The sequence below is a fragment of the Cherax quadricarinatus genome, chromosome 12, assembly GCF_038502225.1.
Source record: "Cherax quadricarinatus isolate ZL_2023a chromosome 12, ASM3850222v1, whole genome shotgun sequence".
In the NCBI taxonomy this organism is placed as follows: Eukaryota; Metazoa; Arthropoda; class Malacostraca; order Decapoda; family Parastacidae; genus Cherax; species Cherax quadricarinatus.
This window is the reverse complement of record NC_091303.1, coordinates 54,006,533-54,027,433: the sequence shown is the minus strand read 5'-3', so window position 1 is coordinate 54,027,433 and position 20,901 is coordinate 54,006,533. Positions and strand designations below refer to the sequence as shown.

The 20,901-nt window shown below is 44.1% G+C and overlaps 1 protein-coding gene across 2 annotated transcripts in view; it reads left to right on the top strand.

The window, feature by feature from the left end:
• LOC128686689 (serine/arginine repetitive matrix protein 2-like) overlaps window positions 1-20,901 on the top strand; it is a 639,380-nt gene that overhangs the window by 573,723 nt on the left and 44,756 nt on the right. For both annotated transcript variants that reach the window (XM_053773722.2, XM_053773720.2), the window contains exon 4: window positions 11,889-11,939. The gene's annotated coding sequence lies outside the window, so the exon portion shown is untranslated. The remainder of the gene's footprint in view (window positions 1-11,888; window positions 11,940-20,901) is intronic.

Sequence of the window (20,901 nt, the reverse complement as noted above, 5' to 3'; positions counted from 1 at the left end):
AGAAACATCAGGGTGTGAGTAACAGGAACGTTGTGTTTCACACGTCCAGTACGATACTGTTACTGTCGTGCAGGTTTCCAGGCGTTGGGAATTTTCTCAAGATTGTGAAGATATTTCACTTCCTCTGAGTTACTTCTTCAAGACAAGAAATCTCATTCGCTAGGTCCAGAGAACTACTCTCAGACCTGTGGTAGTTCACACTAGTGAAACATTGCTCTCTCTCTCTCTCTCTCTCTCTCTCTCTCTCTCTCTCTCTCTCTCTCTCTCTCTCTCTCTCTCTCTCTCTCTCTTTTTTTTTTTTTTTTTTTTTTTTTTTTTTTTTTTTTTTTTTTTTTTACACAGGGTTTGACAAGGTTAAGGATCCCTAACTTTATTGACAAGCTATTTACAGGTTAAGGATTCCTAACTTTATTGGCAAGCTAAGAGCTGTTACCTACATCAGCTCATTTGAAAGCATTTTTATTGTTATGAGACATACAAGTAGGGAACAGGATGAAGTTGGAGCCATCTGTGGGCCAGCATTTTCATTTGATCAACTGACTTTATCTCGATGACATCATTATGCTGTACGAATGTGTTCCATACTCGAGTCATCCTGGGTATATATGATCTCAGATGAAGTGATGTTCTGGAGAAGGGTACAGCCAGAGTGAAGTTGCTGCTTTCTGCCCGTCTTGTGGCATAAAAGCTTGTTTCACGCTGTCCTCGAAGTGGATCCAAGTGTGGTACTTTGACAATATTGGCCTTGTACATAACAGTAAGGCCACCCACATCCCTACTAAGTTGAAGGCTCTGCTGAAATGACAGATCTATCCAGGATGAGTCCAGGCGAGAGATGAGACGTCTTGCTCTGTTCTCTACTCTGTCAAGCAGTCGCAGATGAGAGAGGGGCAGGCAAACCAAGAAAGTGGAGCATACTCAAGGTGTGAGCGTACTTGTGCCTCGTACAGGATCTTGCAACCCCTACTGTCAAGCAGATGCGAGATACGGCGAAGTGCTGTAAGCTTCCTGGCTGCAAGATTTGCAACATGGTTCTTCATGGTTAGTTTGGAGTCAAATTTCACCCCAAGGAAATCAACTTCTTCTCCAGGTGCCAACATCCTCCCATTCATCCTTACTACTGCACCAGCATTACCATCATGGTGCCTAGAGATGATCATCATTTGCGTTTTCTCAGGTGCAAATGTTACTTGCCATCCATTTCCCCAAGCTGATATAGCTCTCAGCTGGTGATTGATGTAGCTTAGAGCAGCTGGCATTTCTTCTCTTGGATAAGTGAATGTCAGTGTACAGTCGTCTGCATATGCATGTGATTCTGGGATGAGATGAAGAAGGTCGTTGAAGTCGACATTCCATAACAATGGACCCAGCACGCTTCCTTGTGGAACACTTGCCCCAATAGGATGTCTTGCTGATTCCGTTCCATTGAGAACTACACTTAGAGATCTACCATGAAGGTAATCACTGAGGAGACATAGCGTAGAGCCTGCAATTCCCAGTGCTTTTAGTTTTGCTAAGACGCCCTGGAGTTTACCTGGAGAGAGTTCCGGGGGTCAACGCCCCCGCGGCCCGGTCTGTGACCAGGCCTCCTTAGGTCAGTGTCCCAGGATGCGACCCACACCAGTCGACTAACACCCAGGTACCCATTTTACTGATGGGGAACATAGACAACAGGTTGAAAGAAACACGTCCAATGTTTCTACTCTGGCTGGGAATCGAACCCAGGCCCTCGCCGTGTGAAGCGAGAGCGTTAACCACCAGGCCACCAGAGCCCTGGACCCGGTCGAAAGCGCCAGCAATGTCCAGTGCTACCACACAGCTGACTTTGGATTCATCCAGTGACTGGTGCCACTTAGTGGAGAGGTTTAACAACAGATCAGCAGCAGAGTAACCTTTCCTGAAGCCATATTGACGATCACAAAGTAGTGAGTGGTAGTCAAAAAACTCTGTCATTTGTCTTGAGATTGTCTCAAGGATCTTACCAGTGATTGACAGGATTGACACTGGTCTGTAGTTGCTGATTTCTGCTCTGCTCTTCTTTTTGTGAACAGGGACTACATTTGCCTCTTTCCATAGAGAGGGCCATTTACACTGTACTAGGCAGTGCTGAAAGATGCGAGTTAGAGGTGCTGCTAGCTGGTCTGCACATCTTCTCAACAATCTTGGGCTCAACTTGTCTGGGCCCACAGCCTTTTCTTGGTCCAGCGATTTAAGAAGGAAATGCACTTCCTCCTGCCTTATTGTCACCACTGACAGTTTTGACACAGTTCTTGCAGCTAGCCAAGGAGGGTCTCTCTCTCTCTCTCTCTCTCTCTCTCGTGTCGCAGCTTCCACGGATATGGTGATGCTCAGGACCTTGAACATTAATTCGGTCTTCATTTACTAAGAGGAATGTGAGGTGAGGCAGCAGTCTCTAGCCTTGGCTGTGACGCAGACCTGGCGCCATTATAAGTGTTTCATGCAAACAACCTGCAAGGGTATACGATATACACGCAAACAGAGCCTGCAGGAGTATAGGGTATACATGCAAACAATCTGGAAAAGTACAGGGTATACATGCAAACAACCTGGAAGAGTATAAGGACATACACGCAAAAAAAAAGGATAAATGTATATAGGAGGAAAGGGGAGCAAACAGCAGGAAATATGACTAACAAAAATACACTAAAAACTGTGTGCAAGAATAATTACTTTATTTCTTTATAATGACATAGTATCCTGTCCGCTGTCACCTTGATACTGTTGTTGTTGTACCGCCATTACCACCATTATCCCCCTCAAGCACCACCATTACCACCCCCGCCATCAACCACCACCATTACCACCCCCTCATCCTTTACCACCATTACCATCCCCTCAACCACCACCACCATTACCACCCCCCTCTCAACCACCACTACCATTAACCACCCCCTCAACAACCACCACCACCATTACCACCCCCTCAACCTCCACCACCATTACCACTTCCTCTCAACTACCACCACTATTACCAATCCCCCTCTCAGCCACCACTACCATTACCACCCTCTAAACCACCACCTCCATTACCACTCCCTCAACCACCACTACCATAACCACCTCCCCCTAACCCCCACCACCCTCCTGCTCAACCACCCACCCTAACCCAATCACCACCATCACTATCCCTACCACTATCACCGTCACGAAATCACGATTCCTCCAATCCAACCATCACCACAGCTACCACCCCCTCAACCCCCCCACAACCACCACAACTACCACTCCCTTAATCCCCCCATGACCACTACAACTACCAGCCCTTCAACCCCACACAACCACCACATCTACCACCCCCTCAACCCCCATAACTACCACTCCCTCACCCCAACTACCACTCCCTCACCCCCACAACCAACACATCTACCATCCCCACAACCACCACAGCTACCACTCACTCAGCCCTCACAACCACCACAACTACCACTCCCTCAACCCCCAAAACCACCACAACTACCACCCCCTCAACCCCCCCCCCCACGACCACTACTTCCACCAACCTGATTTACGAGGCAAATTTGATTCCTATTTACCTAAGTTTCCCATTAAAAACAGACTTAAAAGCACATAACATCCCGTTACTCTCATATTCTATCATAATTAAAGATCTTTCCTTTTCCCTCTTTGTTTTCTCTAATTTTAAGCTCTGTTAGAGCTCACGATTTTTAAATTCGGATAATTTTGTTTGACAATTATTAAACACTGACCTTGAAACAGAATAATAGGGAGTTGTAAATGTGTATAAATTATTTGCTCGAGTCCTTCTTTACCAGATGAGTTTATTTTTCAGATGTAAATTATGTGAAAGGGACTCAAATTTTCATGTTTCCTGAGAATCTATCTTGAATTTAGTTGAATTATGAGTTTCCCAGACACATTTTTCTTGTGAAGCTACGCTTTTTATACAGCCAAGTATACAGGATACCAGTGGGTTTACCGCTGTGTATACATGTGCAGCATCTGAGTGTTTATAGTTTGTAGACGTCTTGCCATCCAGTGGCCTCATCAGTACAGTACAATACATGGACACATGTGAAGGCTAGAAATATACACTAAAGTCAGGGGAAGATGAGGTAATCAAACCCTCGGTCTGGGAGCAGGTGATAAACACCGTAGTCTTGTAGAGTCTTCAAATGCAGGATATTACAGAAGTTTTCAACACCAGCGGGACTGTGCTGTGCTCTAGCTCACGTCCCCTCAAAGCTGCCGTCACGACTCATGAAATAGTAATGACATTATCGCAAAAAGTAAGTAATGATGGTGGCTTTGAAGGGACCTGAGCTAGAGCACATCACCACCAAGCTGGTTTGGGATTCGTCTGTAAAAACCTGCATTTGGGGTCACAGTAGTGGCCCATGCTAACCTCCCTAAGATGTATATTAATATACTTAATTGGATGAGTCTTATTAGAGCTAACTGGCACAGTGGTTTAACACACTGGCCAGTGAGTTTTAGAACTCACTTGCCATGAGTTCAAGCCCCCCCCGTTCCCTGATCTGTTCGCGGTCGTGTTATCACGATTTCGTGAGTCCTGTGATAGAATCACTGAAAAGAAATTTTAGCATAAATTTTAACTGTCATTTTTCTGTTTAATAGATGTGTTAGGTCTGCCTCGACACACCTGCGTCTCAGTATGTCTGATTCTGGGATAACCAGATGGGGAACCTTACATCCATTTCATGAGGTGGTTAGTGGTGCATCGATGCTGCATGCAGCAGTTGTGCCAGCAAATGCTGGCTTAGATGTGTTTGTTAAGACATATTTGGTGGGTGTGGGATGTTTATCCAATGTTCACACCATCCACCCTTCCCTTCCCCAGTGAATGGCATCAACACCCACGTTAGCTTTATTTGGATGCCAGATTTCAGTGTTGGTGAGGTCATTGATGGAGGCGCTAGTGGTGGGGGCTACTCTGATGATGCCTGAGAACAGTGCTGTATCTGGCGTGTGGTGGGGGCTACTCTGATGATGCCTGAGACCAGTGCTGTATCAGGCGTGTGGTGGGGGCTACTCTGATGATGCCTGAGACCAGTACTGTATCAGGCGTGTGGTGGGGGCTACTCTGATGATGCCTGAGACCAGTGCTGCATCAGGCGTGTGGTGGGGGCTACTCTGATGATGCCTGAGACCAGTGCTGTATCTGGCGTGTGGTGGGGGCTACTCTGATGATGCCTGAGACCAGTGCTGTATCAGGCGTGTGGTGGGGGCTACTCTGATGACGCCTGAGACCAGTACTGTATCAGGCGTGTGGTGGGGGCTACTCTGATGATGCCTGAGACCAGTGCTGTATCAGGCGTGTGGTGGGGGCTACTCTGATGATGCCTGAGACCAGTACTGTATGAGGCGTGTGGTGGGGGCTACTCTGATGATGCCTGAGACCAGTGCTGCATCAGGCGTGTGGTGGGGGCTACTCTGATGATGCCTGAGACCAGTGCTGTATCAGGCGTGTGGTGGGGGCTACTCTGACGATGTCTGAGACCAGTGCTGTATGAGGCGTGTGGTGGGGGCTACTCTGATGACGCCTGAGACCAGTGCTGTATCAGGCGTGTGCTGTGGAGACACTTTTAATGTCACTGTATGGAGAATTAGAGTTTCCAGAGGCACATTTCTTACAGTCCCTAATAAATATGGAGAAAATGTTGCTGGAAAAATACTTGCCTGGGGACGTTGGGCCGCAGATATGGAAGGATCGTAGAAAAAAATCAGGAAACGGTAGAGTAATATTAAATAACAAAAAGGCACAATACCGTGACTGGAACGATACCCAAATAACCCGCACATAAAAGAGAGAAGCTTACGACCTCGTTTCGGTCCGACTTGGACCATTGACAAAGTCACACTAACCAGAAGTGGAGCAAGATTTAAATTATGCCATGAGTTAAGGAAAGATCCTGGACAGACAAAGGAAATGTGATAGTAATTATGGACAAGATAGATTATAGTGGGAAAATGAACATGTTATTAGAAGACGGAGGAACTTACGTGCCTCTTAAGAGTCCCGCTTGTTGTCTATGTAATATTAGTGTTTCCATATACATCATCCACTTGTGGTGTTTGAGCACACTAAAGTTCTTCCTGTCTGGCGTAAAAATGTCAAGATGATATTATTCCTTCATAACTTAGCACTATGCAGGATTCCAGGTTTTATTAGTCTGGAAAGACTTAAAGCATTGGTTCAACCCACATGGGTATCATACTGAATAGTAATTTTCTATATTCTAGGTTACTTGAGCTGAGTACTCGATATTGCAAGCTCCTGAAGAAGCAATGGTAAGAATGCGAAAGACCCTTAGCTGCTACTCTTTACCCCTTTTAAATATTGGTGCATTTATTTAATTGATGGGCTGCAATGATTTGTATATTCATATATGTATACATAAATAAATGTATATATGCATAATAACCACTGTGGAAATTAGAGAATTTCCTAGCACTTACGTGATTTCTCAATTATCAAGGAACTGCGAAAATAATAACATATATATGTGTGGGTGAATGTACACACAAACACACACACACACACACACACACACACACACACACACACACACACACACACACACACACACACACACACACACACACACACACACAGGGGTCAGTCCTAGGACCAGTGCTGTTTCTGGTATTTGTGAACGACATGACGGAAGGAATAAACTCCGAGGTGTCACTGTTTGCAGATGACGTGAAGTTGATGAGAAGAGTTCATTCGATCGAAGACCAGGCAGAAATACAAAGGGATCTGGACAGGCTGCAGACCTGGTCCAGCAACTGGCTCCTGGAGTTCAATCCCACCAAGTGCAAAGTCATGAGGATTGGGGAAGGGCAAAGAAGACCGCAGATGGAGTACAGTCTAGGGGGTCAGAGACTACAAACATCACTCAAGGAAAAAGATCTTGGGGTGAGTATAACACCAGGCACATCTCCTGAAGCGCACATCAACCAAATAACTGCTGCAGCATATGGGCGCCTGGCAAACCTCAGAACAGCATTCCGACATCTTAATAAGGAATCGTTCAGGACCCTATACACCGTGTACGTCAGGCCCATATTGGAGTATGCGGCACCAGTTTGGAACCCACACCTAGCCAAGCATGTAAAGAAACTAGAGAAAGTGCAAAGGTTTGCAACAAGACTAGTCCCAGAGCTAAGAGGTATGTCCTATGAGGAGAGGTTAAGGGAAATCAACCTGACGACACTGGAGGACAGGAGAGATAGGGGGGACATGATAACGACTTACAAAATACTGAGAGGAATTGACAAGGTGGACAAAGACAGGATGTTCCAGAGACTGGACACAGTAACAAGGGGACACAGTTGGAAGTTGAAGACACAGATGAATCAAAGGGATGTTAGGAAGTATTTCTTCAGCCACAGAGTAGTCAGTAAGTGGAATAGTTTGGGAAGCGATGTAGTGGAGTCAGGATCCATACATAGCTTTAAGCAGAGGTACGATAAAGCTCATGGTTCAGGGAGAGTGACCTAGTAGCGACCAGTGAAGAGGCGGAGCCAGGAGCTTGGACTCGACCCCTGCAACCTCAACTAGGTGAGTACAACTAGGTGAGTACACACACACACACACACACACACACACACACATGGGCGCTTAGCAAACCTCAGAACAGCATTCCGACATCTTAATAAGGAATCATTCAGGACCCTGTACACCGTGTACGTTAGGCCCATATTGGAGTATGCGGCATCAGTTTGGAACCCACACCTAGCCAAGCACGTGAAGAAACTAGAGAAAGTGCAAAGGTTTGCAACAAGACTAGTCCCAGAGCTAAGAGGTATGTCCTACGAGGAGAGGTTAAGGGAAATCAACCTGACGACACTGGAGGACAGGAGAGATAGGGGGGACATGATAACGACATACAAAATACTGAGAGGAATTGACAAGGTGGACAAAGACAGGATGTTCCAGAGATTGGACACAGTAACAAGGGGACACAGTTGGAAGCTGAAGACACAGATGAATCACAGGGATGTTAGGAAGTATTTCTTCAGCCACAGAGTAGTCAGTAAGTGGAATAGTTTGGGAAGCGATGTAGTGGAGTCAGGATCCATACATAGCTTTAAGCAGAGGTATGATAAAGCTCACGGCTCAGGGAGAGTGACCTAGTAGCGATCAGTGAAGAGGCGGGGCCAGGAGCTCGGACTCGACCCCCGCAACCTCAACTAGGTGAGTACAACTAGGTGAGTACACACACACACACACACACACACACACACACACACACACACACACACACACACACACACACACACACACACACGCACACGCACACACACACACACTGCAGGAAGGCCTTTGACACAGTTCCCCACAAGAGATTAGTGCAGAAGCTGGAGGATCAGGCGCACGTAAAAGGGAGGGCACTGCAATGGATAAGGGAATACCTGACAGGGAGGCAGCAACGAGTCATGGTACGTGAAGAGGTATCACAGTGGGCGCCTGTTACGAGCGGGGTCCCACAGGGGTCAGTTCTAGGACCAGTGCTATTTTTGATATATGTGAACGACATGATGGAAGGAATAGACTCTGAAGTGTCCCTGTTCGCAGATGACGTGAAGTTGATGAGAAGAATTAAATTGGACGAGGATGAGGCAGGACTGCAAAGAGACCTGGACAGGCTGGACATGTGGTCCAGCAACTGGCTTCTCGAATTCAATCCAGCCAAATGCAGTCATGAAGATTGGGGAGGGGCAAAGAAGACCGCAGACAGAGTATAGGCTAGGTGGACAAAGACTACAGACCTCACTCAGGGAGAAAGACCTTGGGGTGCCCATAACACCGAGCACATCACCGGAGGCACACATCAACCAAATAACCGCTGCAGCATACGGGCGCCTGGCAAACCTGAGAATAGCGTTCCGATACCTTAATAAGGAATCGTTCAAGACACTGTACACTGTGTATGTTAGGCCCATACTGGAGTATGCAGCACCAGTCTGGAACCCACACCTGGTCAAGCACGTCAAGAAGTTAGAGAAAGTACAAAGGTTTGCAACAAGGCTAGTCCCAGAGCTCAAGGGAATGTCGTACGAGGAAAGGTTAAGGGAAATCGGACTGACGACATTGGAGGACAGAAGGGTCAGGGGAGACATGATAACGACATACAAGATACTGCGGGGAATAGACAAGGTGGACAGAGATAGGATGTTCCAGAGAGGGGACACAGGGACAAGGGGTCACAACTGGAAGCTGAAGACTCAGACGAGTCACAGGGACGTTAGGAAGTATTTCTTCAGTCATAGAGTTGTCAGCAAGTGGAATAGCCTAGCAAGTGAAGTAGTGGAGGCAGGAACCATACATAGTTTTAAGAAGAGGTATGACAAAGCTCAGGAAGCAGAGAGAGAGAGGATCCAGTAGCGATCAGTGAAGAGGCGGGGCCAGGAGCTGAGTCTCGACCCCTGCAACCACAATTAGGTGAATTAGGTGAGTACACACACACACACACACACACACACGCACACACACACACACACACACACACACACACACACACACACACACACACACACACACACACACACACTCACACACACACACACACACACACACACACACACACACGCACACACACACAGGGCCAGGAGCTGAGTCTCGACCCCTGCAACCACAATTAGGTGAGCACACACACACACACACACACACACACACAACAAAAAATAGTGCCCTGGGCAGAGAGGGCGGGGCAGGTGATGAGAGGAGTGTTCGTCATGACCACCCTGGGGCGGCCGGGCGGGCCACCCACCCACCCTGGGGCGGCCCACCCACTCATCCTCCAGCTTCTGCCCCGAGAACATTCCACAAGGTCAACTTGCAGGCTGCACCAGTCCTGGAATGACAGGAATGAGGAAGAGAATAACGTGACCCATGTTGCAGTAAATGTTGCTTGTAATGTTCCCACCACCACTGTCTTCAACTTTGTTAGTGGGTGTTGAACTTTGTTAGTGGGCGTTGAACTTTGTTAGTGGGTGTTGAACTTTGTTAATGGGCGTTGAACTTTGTTAGTGGGCGTTGAACTTTGTTAGTGGGCGTTGAACTTTGTTAGTGGGTGTTGAACTTTGTTAATGGGCGTTGAACTTTGTTAGTGGGCGTTGAACTTTGTTAGTGGGCGTTGAACTTTGTTAGTGGGCGTTGAACTTTGTTAGTGGGTGTTGGACTTTGTTAGTGGGTGTTGAACTTTGTTAGTGGGCGTTGAACTTTGTTAGTGGGCGTTGAACTTAGTTAATGGGTGTTGGATTTTGTTAGTGAGCGTTGACCTTTGTTAGTCCAACTCCCTCTTGAAGACAGCCAGGGGTCTATTGGTAATTCCCCTTATGGCTGGTGGGAGGCTGTTGAACAATCTTGGGCCCCGGACACTTATTGTGTTTTTTCTTAGTGTACTGATGGTAACCCTACTTTTCACTGTGGATATGCTGCATCGCCTGCCAAGTCTTTCGCTCTCGTAGGGAGTGATTTTTGTCTGTAGATTAAGGACCAGTTCCTCCAGGATCTTCCAGGTGTATATTATGATGTATCTCTCTCGTCTTCGCTCCAATGAGTACAAGTCAAGTGCTTCCAAGCTTTCCCATTAGTTAAGGTGTTTCATAGAACTGATATGTGCAGTAAAGGTTCTCTCTACATTTCACCTGCCTTGAATAGGGAAGTTAATGTACAGCAGTATTCCAGCCTAGAGTGAACAAGTGATTTAAAAAGGATCATCATTGGCTTGGCATGTCTTGTCTTGAATGTTCTCATTATCCATCCTATCAGTTTTCTCGGAGATATCAGAGTGGCATTGTTGTGATCCTTGAAGGTGAGATCCTCAGACAACCTGTGGTACCTTCTGCAGGAGTTGCTACTACTCTCACACACAACCCTGGAAGTTCTGCGAACGCGGAAGATTCAGATATAAAGCTAAACCATAGCAACTGTTATGTTCTCAGATGGTAATGTAACATACCAGCTGTTATATTCTCAGGTGGTAAATTTACATTCCAGTAGTTATGTTATCAGCTGGTAAAATAACACTACCAGCTGTTATGTTAGTGTTGGAGGGACTCTTGGGTCCAGTGGTCCCACCAACACACAGTGTTGGAGGGACTCTTGGGTCCAGTTCTCCCACCAACACACAGTGTTGGAGGGACTCTTGGGTCCAGTGCTCCCACCAACACACAGTGTTGGAGGGACTCTTGGGTCCAGTTCTCCCACCAACACACAGTGTTGGAGGGACTCTTGGGTCCAGTGCTCCCACCAACACACAGTGTTGGAGAGACTCTTGGGTCCAGTGCTCCCACCAACACACAGTGTTGGAGAGACTCTTGGGTCCAGTGCTCCCACCAACACACAGTGTTGGAGAGACTCTTGGGTCCAGTGCTCCCACCAACACACAGTGTTGGAGAGACTCTTGGGTCCTGCTCCCACCAACACAGTGTTGGAGGGACTCTTGGGTCCAGTGCTCCCACCAACACACAGTGTTGGAGGGACTCTGGTCCACTGTCTTCAGTAATATTCAACGGAAGGCATGTCTTTTTCTCCGTCTACCATCAAAACATCAAAACATTTAGCTTTGCGATGTTACACACTTACATCAATAATGAAGTCAGGTGCTCAAACGAAAACATATTTTGCGTTTTTCTTATTATTTATCGTCTGCCTCCTACTACTGTCCCGAAACGTGTATAGTCAGTTAAGTATTACTTTTTAGGAAAATAATTTTCTTATGTAACGCGTACCTACCGCTGTCATATTTGTAATTATGTGAGCAGCACATTATTCATGCTTGTGAATTTCACGATCAGTATCACATAGAATGTAATTAGTTCATGAAAGTTCTGGTAAATTGATAATTTAATAACGTGAGTTTTTCTGCTTACAGATCTGCACCAAACTGACTCTGAAGTGAAGAATTCTTGCCCTGTTTATTGAGGTAAGAGAAGTTCAGAGAGGACATGTACATTACTGGAATAAAGTAGGGTATGAAACTGCAGCTCCTGTCCGAAGAAAGAATACATGAATGGGAACCCAAAAAACTAAATGGAGTACTACAGAAAACATTAAGAAGGCGTACAATGGAGGCCTACTCATTATATGAGGATTTTGATAAAGCTTAGTCGAAACTCACAGCTAAATGAACTTCAAAGGGGGTGCCCAAAAGCTAGAGCCCAACTTCCGCAAACGTTCCATGATTAGATTAATTAGGCGAGTATATACAAACCTTTCTTGAAACGGATATGAAAGAGGACCTCAAAATATGAAGATCAATTGAGCCATAGAAACACTTTTAATGTGAGTAGATGAGATAATGATACTGTCAGGGAGGGAGGGAGCGGAGGCCAACTCTGTACACAAACTTACTGAATAATACAAACCAATTACTCGAGGAGCAAAGGCAGAGCTCACGAACTAGTGATTAACTTCCTTGGACAACTAAGTAAACACACACACACACACACACACACACACACACACACACACACACACACACACACACACACACACACACACACACACAAACAAACACGTCAAGAAATTAGAGAAAGTGCAAAGGTTTGCAACAAGGCTAGTTCCAGAACTAAGGGGAATGTCCTATGAAGAAAGGTTAAGGGAAATCGGTCTGACAACACTGGAGGACAGGAGGGTCAGGTGAGACATGATAACGACATACAAAATACTGCGTGGAATAGACAAGGTGGACAGAGACAGGATGTTCCAGAGATGGGACACAGAAACAAGGGGTCACAATTGGAAGATGAAGACTCAGATGAGTCAAAGGGATGTTAGGAAGTATTTCTTCAGTCATAGAGTAGTTAGGAAGTGGAATAGTCTGGCAAGCGATGTAGTGGAGGCAGGAACTATACATAGTTTTAAGACGAGGTATGATAAAGCTCATGGAGTAGAGGGAGAGAGGACCTAGTAGCGGTCGGTAAAGAGGCGGGGCCAGGAGCTGAGTCTCGACCCCTGCAACCACAATTAGGTGAGTACAATTAGATGAGTACACACACACACATATGTCGTGCCGAATATGTAAAACTTGCGATTTTGGCTTAAATAGCAACGCTCTTCTTGCCGAATAAGGCAAGTGAAAATTTATACATGCAATAATTTCGCAAAAATCGTTCTGAACCTAACGAAAAAAATATATTTCAATGTGCTTCTTTATTATTAAATTATTGTAAACTTATCTAAAATATATTTAGCTGGATTAAGCTAAATTAAATTGCGCTTGTTATAATAAGGTTAGGTAAGTTTTCTAAGGTTCTTTTGGTGCAAAATTTATTAATTTTTAATTTAACATAAATGAAAAAAATCTTTAAACATATAAGAGAAAATTTTAGAAAGAACAAAGTTTTAAATTGATCAGTTATATATATATATATATATATATATATATATATATATATATATATATATATATATATATATATATATATATATATATATATATATATATATATATATATATATATATATATATATATATCGAGGAACGATGTAACTATCTTGTATGGCTAAAATGCTGGAAAAAAACTAGCAGAATCAGAGGAAGGAGAATCCTTACATAAAGTCAGTATGCAGCAAACTGCTACAAAATTCTACCTTACGAAACTTGTAGAGAAGAAGATAAACAAAGGTGTCTGCATTATATTGGACTACAGGAAAGGTACTGATCAGATGCTCCAACACAGAATTATTCACAAATTAGAAATAAATGCACAGGTAAAGGAAGACGTTTAAATAATATAGAAATAACAAAAGGCAGTGTGTCTTGGCTCTAGCGCTGCGAGGCAGCAGCAGCATCAGTCCAGTCACAGAGGGGATGGGAGATGAGTAATGGCCCCCCTCTCATCATCACTTCTTATCGTCTAAGTATCATTACTCACTCTTGCCAGACTCACCACTGTCTCCCTCCCCCACCGGGTGTGTAATTGCACCTGTGGGTGGGCGGGTGCCACTAAGGGTGATGGTATCTTCTTTATTACCCTCTCTCACCCGAGCTCATGTTGGAGCCGGCTAAGAGGCGAGGTTGTTGACTCGTGGTAGTGAGAGGGAGGCATCGTGTTTCAAGTTTATCAAGAAAAACAACCACATTTATTAAGAAATATTGAAGAAGTAGGCTATTACTGGAGTGGTGAACTTAATAAAGCTCAGAAGATTACTGGAGGACTAAGAGGTTTTCTAGGTGATCATTTAAGCTGTACTAGGATAGTACGAAGTACTGGCAATAATTCACATCAAAACCACAAATTAGCCATGAAGCCATACGACGTGCAGCTTAAAGAAGACTCTAACATCTCGTGAACTGTTCCAGTCTTGTTACTGTGGCTTTCTTATTTACTGATGGTAATCAAGTTCGCTACCATAGTTCCAGAGAGACGAACTTGGCACAGCCCAGGTAGGTTAAAACTCTCGGGTGAGACTAGTATGGTAGTTCAACTTGATGAGTAAAATACAGGTATACTCGGAGGCCAGTCTTCTGGGTACCTTCCAGAGTCTTCTGGGTACCTTCCAGAGACTCCTGGGTACCTTCCAGTCTCTCCTGGGTATCTTCCAGAATGTCATGGGTATCTTCCAGAGTCTCCTGGGTACTTTGCAGTCTCCTGAGTACCTTCCAGTGTCTCCTGGGTACCTTCCAGAGTCTCCTGGGTACTTTCCAGAGTATCCTGGGTATCTTCCAGAGTCTCTTGGGTATCTTCCAGAGTCTCCTGGGTATCTTCCAGAGTCTCCTGGGTATCTTCCAGAGTCTCTTGGGTATCTTCCAGAGTCTCCTGGGTACCTTCCAGAGTATCCTGTGTATTTTCCAGAGTCTCCTGGGTATCTCCCAGAGTCTGCTGGGTATCTTCCAGAGTATCCTGGGTACCTTCCAGAGTCTCCTGGGTACATTCCAGTCTCCTGGATATCTTCCAGAGTCTCCTGGGAATCTTCCAGAGTCTCCTGGATATCTTCCAGGGTATCCTGTGTATTTTCCAGAGTCTCCTGGGTATCTTCCAGAGTCTCCTGGGTATCTTCCAGAGTCTCCTGGGTATCTTCCAGAGACTCCTGGATATCTTCTAGAGTTTCCTGGGTATGTTCCAGAGTCTCCTGAGTATGTTTCAGAATCTCCTGGGTATCTTCCAGAGTCTCCTGGATATCTTCTAGCGTCTCCTGGGCATCTTCCAGAGTGTCCTGGATATCTTCCAGAGTGTCCTGGGTATCTTCCAGAGTCTCCTGGGTATCTTCCAGAGTCTACTGGGTATCTTTCAGAGTCTCTTGGGTATCTTCCAGAGTCTCTTGGGTATCTTCCAGAGTGTCCTGGGGATCTTCTAGAGTCTCCTAGGTATCTTCTAGAGTTTCCTGGGTATCTTCCAGAGTCTCCTGGGTATCATGCAGTCTCCTGGGTATCTTCCAGAGTCTCCTGGTTACCTTTCAAACAAGTGTCTTCCTAACAGAACAAACAGGTTTCCTAAGCAGTCTTAAGCGTCCCGGGGAGTTTGTTTCCTCTTAGCAGTGTTTGTTTGCTTTCTTTGCCGTTTGCTCTCTTCACATTTGTTTCTTTCTTCGTCTCGTGTTTGATCTCAGCACCGTTTGTTTGCTCTCCGCGTACTGTGTTTGCTTTCATAACAGTTCGTTTTGCTTTACGCACTGTTTTGTTTGTTCTCTGCGCAGTTTGTTTGCTGTCTTTGCTGAGTGCAGTCCTCGCCACAGCTCTCCCAGAAGTTATGACTGTGGAAGATGTGCAAAAAAAAAAAAAAAAAAAAAAAAAAAAACGAGAGTAGTTTTGGAACCGGCGACAAGATATCTATTTAGTACACCAACAGTTAACTATCTCTGGTGATTTTTGTTGACCATTGTTATTTTTTGTTGTGGACAAACAATTAAAATTTTATTTCATGTAAAATTACCAAAATTTATTGACTAGGTAAATCGTATATGACCTAACTTATAATCTTGACAGATAGTTATATTTCTCCTCCGTGTATAGTGCTTGTCGTGTACAGTGCTTGTCGTGTACAGTGCTTGTCGTGTACAGTGCTTGTCGTGTACAGTGCTTGTCGTATACAGTGCTTGTCGTGTACAGTGCTTGTCGTGTACAGTGCTTGTCGTGTACAGTGCTTGTCGTGTACAGTGCTTGTCGTGTACAGTGCTTGTCGTGTACAGTGCTTGTCGTGTACAGTGCTTGTCGTGTACAGTGCTTGTCGTATACAGTGCTTGTCGTGTACAGTGCTTGTCGTATACAGTGCTTGTCGTATACAGTGCTTGTCGTGTACAGTGCTTGTCGTGTACAGTGCTTGTCGTGTACAGTGCTTGTCGTGTACAGTGCTTGTCGTGTACAGTGCTTGTCGTATACAGTGCTTGTCGTGTAACATTTTATTGTGACAACGTTTCGCTCTCCAGGAGCTTTATCTTACTATTTAGTTGATACTGGAGATCTGTGTGGTGAGTTCTTTATTTTACTGATCCTCCGCTCATTGCTGGCGTCAAGAGGCGTCAGTTTATGCATGAAAGTCGATGTTAGTGATACCGATTTCTGACTGAGGAGCCGAGGATCAGGAGTCGGTGTTAAAATCGAACTTCTCATCGGGTGATTCTCACGAGAGTCACTACTATGTCAGTGTCTGATTAAAGAACAAAAAGGCACAATACTGTGACTGGAACAATACTGTGACTGGAACAATACTGTGACTGGAACAATACTGTGACTGGAACAATACTGTGACTGGAACAATACACAACTAACCCACACACAGGAGAGAACGACGACGTCTCGGTCCGATTTGTACACTCATTAATTAACTAACAACCTGACAGCGAGACGGTGGACTCTCAAACGGGTAAATAAGAAGAGAAAAATCACTTTGAAAAGATATATTCAAGTACGTTTTCATCAAACACTATAATATTACACTTCGTGTAAGGTTGTGTTCACATGAACAATTACACAGTGAGTTTGGCATATTAATTTCACTTTCTGTTCTTGTTATGTTTTCTCAACTTACACTCAAGACATCTTCGCTACACGTCTGTTTGAATGTCTAGTCTTTATTTACGTGGAGTTTACCTGGAGAAGGTTTTCCCCTCGTGGAAGGTTCCTTGATGTTGGTGAGGGGCTCTTGATTTAGGGAATTGGATCTGTGCTCCAGTTCCCCGAATTAAGCCTGAATGCCTTCCACATCCCCCCTCCCCTGGGCGCTGTATAATCCTCCGGGTTTAGCGCTTCCCCCTTGATTATAATAATAATAATGGAGAAGGTTCCGGGAGTCAACGCCCCCGCGGCTCGATCTGAGACCAGGCCTCATGGTGGAATCAGGGTCTGAGCAACTAGGCTGTTACTGCTGGCCGCACGCAAACTGACGTACGAACCACAGCCTGGTTGGTCAGGTGCTGACTTTAGGTGCTTATGTTGTAATATAATTTTCCAGGCACGAGCACACGTCCTCTCCCCATCCCCCCCCAAGTCTCATTCTCTTCTGTTATGTTTCTCGTTTTATTCGTAATCTTGTATAATAGTCTTGTGTGTTTTTTTTGCTAACACGAGGACTGGTAATATCCAGGTCAGCCTCTGTGTCGGTCACTGATACTATCTTAGAAAGCAAATTATGATGGAGGATGCTGACCGATCTCTGATATCGTGAATTCAGCGCAGACTGACCTCAGAATAACGACTCTCGCTCTGAACTAACATGTATCTCCAAGTACTAGATCAAACAGGCTGTGATGGATATGTGGGCCAGTGAGCCGCCAGCAGCAACAGCCTGGTTGACCAGACAAACACCAGACAAGCGTGACCCACAGCAGGGCTCCGGAAATACATAAAACTTGAAATTTATCAAGGTATATTACAATCGTGTATGATCTCAATGTGTTGAGTTTAACTTTGAACTGTCGAGTATACCTTAGAACTGTCTAATATAACTTTGAACTGTCGAGTATACCTTAGAACTGTCTAATATAACTTTGAACTGTCGAGTATACATTAGAACTGTCTAATGTAACTTTAAACTGTTGAATATACCTTAGAACTGTCTAATGTAACTTTAAACTGTTGAATATACCTTACAACTGTCTAATATAACTTTAAACTGTCGAATATACCTTAGAACTGTCTAATGTAACTTTAAACTGTTGAATATACCTTAGAACTGTCTAATATAACTTTAAACTGTTGAATATACCTTAGAACTGTCTAATATAACTTTAAACTGTTGAATATACCTTAGAACTGTCTAATGTAACTTTAAACTGTCGAATATACCTTAGAACTGTCTAATATAACTTTAAACTGTCGAATATACCTTAGAACTGTCTAATATAACTTTAAACTGTCGAATATACCTTAGAACTGTCTAATATAACTTTAAACTGTCGAGTATACCTATAATTCCTACTGTATCTTCTAGGAGCATGCAACGCAGTTCGAGGTAAATTAGGTGCCAATATCTCCAACAGTTTTATAGACGCAACAGAAAGAAATCTTTACTAGTAACCTGATTTACCATGTACTCTGTTGCTAGAGTCACCTGTCTGTGGTTCATCCATCTTACTCAGCAGACTTTATAATATCACAGCCTGGGATCGACTTCAGCGGTGAAGATTATTCTCCTGCCATATTACAATGATGGACACATCATTATACAGTTGGATGTGAAATACTGTAATTCACGAACATGTCTTGCCCAGATATTTATGAAATTCAATTCCTGTTTTTCTTATTGACATAAAAAATCGAAAGTATGCATTTATAAATAACTCGTTATCTTATTACTGGATGAAGAATATAAGGGACGTAACGCCGCTCAAGAGATGAAAAAAAAAATATTCCTACGCATACGCACTATGCAAATTAAGAAGCACTTCTTGAACAGGCTTAATACAAACGAAAAAAAAGGAGCGGCATCTTTAAAAACCAATATAAATCAGTGCTTAGTGATTCTGTAAACAAAGAAAGTAGAAGATCCATAAAGTTTTTCATTATCTCTGCCAACTTTAATCATTAAAATGCATGCTATAGGCTACCTAACCTAACTAACCTAGCTAACCTAACCTAACCTAACCTAACCTAACCTAACCTAACCTAACCTAACCTAACTAACCTAGCTAACCTAACCTAACCTAACCTAACCTAACCTAACCTAACTAACCTAGCTAACCTAACCTAACCTAACCTAACCTAACCTAACCTAACCTAACCTAACCTAACCTAACCTAACTAACCTAGCTAACCTAACCTAACCTAACCTAACCTAACCTAACTAACCTAGCTAACCTAACCTAACCTAACCTAACCTAACCTAACCTAACCTAACCTAACCTAACCTAACTAACCTAGCTAACCTAACCTAACCTAACCTAACCTAACCTAACTAACCTAGCTAACCTAACCTAACCTAACCTAGCCTAACCTAACTAACCTAGCTAACCTAACCTAACCTAACCTAGCCTAACCTAACCTAACCTAACCTAACCTAACCTAACCTAACTAACCTAGCTAACCTAACCTAACCTAACCTAGCCTAACCTAACCTAACCTAACCTAACCTAACCTAACCTAACTAACCTAGCTAACCTAACCTAACCTAACCTAACCTAACTAACCTAGCTAACCTAACCTAACCTAACCTAACCTAACCTAACCTAACCTAACCTAACCTAACCTAACCTAACCTAAAAATAAAAATAAATTACATCTAATATGAAATATGCATATATTTGGACACAAATGTCCGGCACGCAAAAAAAAAAAAAAAAAAAAAAAAACGGGCAGAAATGACCAGGTGCGCCAATGACCGGGACGCTGTTGTCCAGGACGTAATTGTCCTCTCACGCTTTTCAACTGCTGGAAGTGCCTAAAAGAACTTAAAATGTTTATGGAAAGGAGAGATATGCGATAATATACCTTTCGAAAATACTGAAGGGCCTGGTCCTAGATCTGCACACGTAACACATGAGCAGTGGAAGTTATGGAGGAAGTATGAAAGAGACCCATTGGAAAGCAAGGGAGCCAGGGGCACAATACGAGAACACTGTATCAGTATCCGTGGGCTTAATGTAGACCTTTCAGACTGCTTCCATCAGATAGAAATATTTCTGGAACCAGCGAAGAACCCTCAAGAGGAAACTAGATCACTAAGGCTAATCAACCAGGTTGTTATTAATATGTGGGATGACGGGCCGCCAACAGCAAGAACCTAGTTGACCAGGTAGTCAGTAGGGAGTAGGAAAATTCCTGAAATAGGTCACAGGTAAACCACAGGTTATTATACTCATGGGAAATCGCTAAACTCGTAAGGGTTATGCAACACCAGAGGAATGGGAGGCAGTCAGGTTTGATCTGGAGAAGGGAAGGGTAGCACTTGTTTCTCGAATTATAATATTCCCTAGATTATTATATTGCCTAGAAGAACAGATCGCTAAAAATACTTCTTTTCTGACGGTGAATCGACCTTGTCTTGTTAATGTTACGTACTTAATGACTGACAACTAAACTCTTGTAGCTACCGGAGACTATAAGTAATAGTCTAACATAACTGACGTATTTCTTATACAGCTAAAAGCCCAACCTATAATGTTTGGGATAGGTTAAGCTAAGTTGGTGAAAACACATCACTTACAAAAGTTAACTAAAGCTAACTTGGTTAAATGTTAAATGGAAAATATTACTTGTACATGAAGCTACACTGGTATGCCAAGATATTACAGATATTTACCTGGAGAGAGTTCCGGGGGTCAACGCCTCCGCGGCCCGGTCTGTGACCAGGCCTCCTTAGGTCAGTGTCCCAGGATGCGACCCACACCAGTCGACTAACACCCAGGTACCCATTTTACTGATGGGGAACATAGACAACAGGTGGAAAGAAACACGTCCAATGTTTCTACTCTGGCTGGGAATCGAACCCAGGCCCTCACCGTGTGAA